Source organism: Eschrichtius robustus, chromosome 7 (genome assembly GCF_028021215.1).
Source record: "Eschrichtius robustus isolate mEscRob2 chromosome 7, mEscRob2.pri, whole genome shotgun sequence".
Taxonomy (NCBI): Eukaryota; Metazoa; Chordata; class Mammalia; order Artiodactyla; family Eschrichtiidae; genus Eschrichtius; species Eschrichtius robustus.
The window spans coordinates 127,211,106-127,214,544 of NC_090830.1; the positions used below are offsets into that span (position 1 = coordinate 127,211,106).

Sequence of the window (3,439 nt, forward strand, 5' to 3'; positions counted from 1 at the left end):
GGATTAATTATGAAAAAGATGAATCAGCCATGGACTTCAAGCTGGATAAGAAAATAAAGACAGATGGGGCAGATGGCTAGAGAGGAGGGAGAGTTGTTTATGATGAGAGGTCTCCATGATGTTGAAGAGCTACTGCAAGGATGTCTGTCCTTAAGAAACCAGCAGGATAGATGATAACCGAAGGGTAGAATGTTTGAATTAGCAAGTCAGTATTGCTTCTCCCCACCCCACATCCTCAAAACAACAAGCAACAGCTTCCGGATGCCATGAAGGTTTCTGGGTGGGGTCTACCACCTACACACAAGACAGTGACATATTAGAGTGCAAGGAGGATCTGAGCAACAGAAGTGCTTAACTGAAAGAGAAGACAAGTTATAACTCCTGAAATCCTTTCCGCTTGGCATTAACGTGATGGATTCTTGCATAACAAAGTATCATCTCCCAGTTGTGACAAGTGTCCATTTTCGTGTTCTAATTCATAGTCTTGGAGCTACTCCCTATGTTAAAGCCATTTGATTTAGTTGAGACAAGATAGATGAGATACACTTGAAAAGTTAAGTGAAACAATAGAAGATCCTCAAGTATGAGTGAACTGTAGTTTTTAGTGGAAAATAAAATTACTTTTTTGTGTATTTGTATTTGCACCGTCTGCAGGTGTTTGGTGTGAACTGCTGCTTACGAAAGAAAACCATACACAGTTGTTTGCGTATTTCACTTTTTAAAGCATTAATATTTTTATTTTTAAAGAAGAATTTAAGGGAAACAGAAATGTTTGCACGACTGCAGAAAGCCTTGGATGAAATTTCCCCAAACTAGTTTTTTGGAGACTATTTTTGGCTATTATAGATCAAAATGCAATCTGAAGAAAGATTTTAACAAATTGAATAACACGCTGCCATCGTCAATTTTCTTATTCTATCTCAGCACTGGGGAATTCGAAAGGAAGATACTTTAAGATAATGTATGGACAGCGCGGCGGCGTGGCCGGCGGGAGGCGAGTGTCCCGTGCGCACTTGTGGAGAAGAGGCTGCACCAGCGCGGCGGCGGGAGGTACCCCCGCCCCCTCCGGAGACGCAGGGCCGCGCTCCACTCTCGCGGCCTCGGTCACCCGGCTCAGCTCCCTCCCTGCCCTAGGCGAGGAGGCCGGCTTGCCGGGTTGAGTGGCCCGAGCTGAGGGCGCGGAGAGCTCAGGGCGGCGACGACAACGGGCGTTGATATCGGAGGTAACAACGTCCTCAGCAGGCGGGGAAGATGAAAGGCCGGATCGAGCTGGGAGATGTGACACCACACCATATTAATCGGCTGAAGAGATTAAACCAGGTCATCTTTCCAGTCAGCTACAATGACAAGTTCTATAAGGATGCGCTGGAGGTTGGCGAGCTAGCAAAACTTGCCTATTTCAATGATGTTGCAGTAGGTGCAGTATGCTGTAGGGTGGATCATTCACAGAATCAGAAGAGACTTTACATCATGACACTAGGATGTCTGGCACCATACGGAAGGCTAGGAGTAGGAACTAAAATGTTAAATCATGTCTTAAACATCTGTGAAAAAGATGGCACTTTTGACAACAACTATCTGCATGTCCAGATCAGCAGTGAGTCTGCAGTTGACTTCTACAGAAAGCTTGGCTTGGAGATTATTGAGACAAAGAAGAACTACTATAAGAGGATAGAGCCCGCTGAAGCTCATGTGCTGCAGAAAAACCTCCAAGTCCCTTCTGGCCAGAATGCAGATGTGCAAAAGACAGACAACTGAACAAATTACAGATGAACTTTCTTGCACTTGCTGGTCACCAAATAAAAGAGAGGCCCACTGATTCCCCCTCCCCTCCCTTTTTTTCTTTTAAAGCTTTCCCTCTTCCTTGTTCTTGTGTTTCTTCCTTTCAAAACTTCCTTCCCTTTCCTCTAAAAGTTTTAAACTTTTAAGGACTTATTAATCGTGTTTGGATTGTTTTAGTTTTCTTATTTTTTGAGGTGGTTTGATTGTAGGAAGGAGAAGGTATAGATCTGTTTAGTTTCACAGTTAAGATATATGGTCCCCAAAACTTGAGCGTCAATTTCAATTTTTTTTTTTAATGTCCTGCTTTCACATTGAAGGGCAGAGCCTACAAAATATTGTATATTTCAAAGGCCAAGAAGCAGCAGCAGCAATATCCTGTTCTCTAACTCATAGACAAGTTTAGTGTGTTTGTGGTACTTTGGGTTTTTCAAGATTTTGTGGGATACTAATCCCTATACATTGCCTTCACTCCACCTTTTGTCCTTCTGAGTTATTGGCTCAGGAGTTGGACCATTGTTATCCTTGTAAGAAATCCTAAGCTTATTTTGTTCTGTTAAGCAGTTATTTCTTCCTTCCTCGCTGGTGGCTGAGGGTAGGTGGGACAGTCTGAGTAGGTAGTATTATACTTTGGTCTCAGCATTTGAGTTGACCTGCTTTTTGCTAATGAGTGGTCTAGTTGTTAGCAGGTTTATTTTTCCTGCTGTTGATTGTTAGAAGTGGCATTAACTTTTAGAGTGTGGGCTGGTGAGATTAATTTTTTTTAATATCCTAGCTAGAGATATGGCCTTTAACTGACCTAAAGAGGTTTGCTGTGATTTGCTATTTTCTCTCCTGTTCTTTTTCTTCAGTAAACCCACAATAGTTAGTCAAACCTTAAAAATGGAGATGATGTCCTTATAGGTCAATGCCCCTAAATAAACCTGAAGCAGGTGCTGTCTCTTGGACATATTAAAAAATACCTAAAAGGAAGCTTAGATGGACTTGTGGCACAACAAATGCATTTAATGTCAGCTAATGCAGACTGTTAGAAGTGTGGCCACTGAGCATTTGATTTTAGAGGAAAGAATATCTAGACAGTATTTTTGAGAATAACATAGCTGTGCTATTGCTTATCTGTTGAAGAACATCCTAGATTTGGTTACACTCTGTGCTTGTGATATTGAGTTTAAGGATTTGGGGGTGGGGGAATTATTAAACATATTTCTTCTATTCTTGGGAAAAGTAGAAGTCTAGAAGTGTTAATAACACAAATGTCACTGTGACCTCCTCTAGTGACAGGACTGGTTTATGCCAGATTGTTTTCTGGCACGTAGGGAGTGGCTTTGATGGGTCAATATCTTTTTGTAAGACATCTGAAATTTTCATATTTTCCTCCATAATCCCATCTCCAATATTTAAACTTTTCTACGTTGCCAACACTGGTGGACCAAGAAATGTTTTCATTAGACTTTAAAACAATGCACAGGGCTTGAATTTTCTGTCATTTGACTTTAAAAGGAAGGTTGCTTCATAATATTTATCCTCTTATGTAAATTCTGGCATAAAAGTTTCATCTCTTCAAATATGTGGAATGGCAAAATTATTTTACACAATGTTTATGCACATTTTATAATCTTAAGTTCTTATTTGAGAATGTAAAAATACAAGGTACAATAGA

At 40.8% G+C, this 3,439-nt stretch overlaps 1 pseudogene; it reads left to right on the plus strand.

Annotated features, from left to right (window-relative positions):
• Positions 1–1,251: 1,251 nt before the first annotated feature.
• LOC137767810 (N-alpha-acetyltransferase 50 pseudogene) lies at positions 1,252–1,758 on the plus strand (annotated as a pseudogene).
• The last annotated feature ends 1,681 nt before the right edge of the window (positions 1,759–3,439 follow it).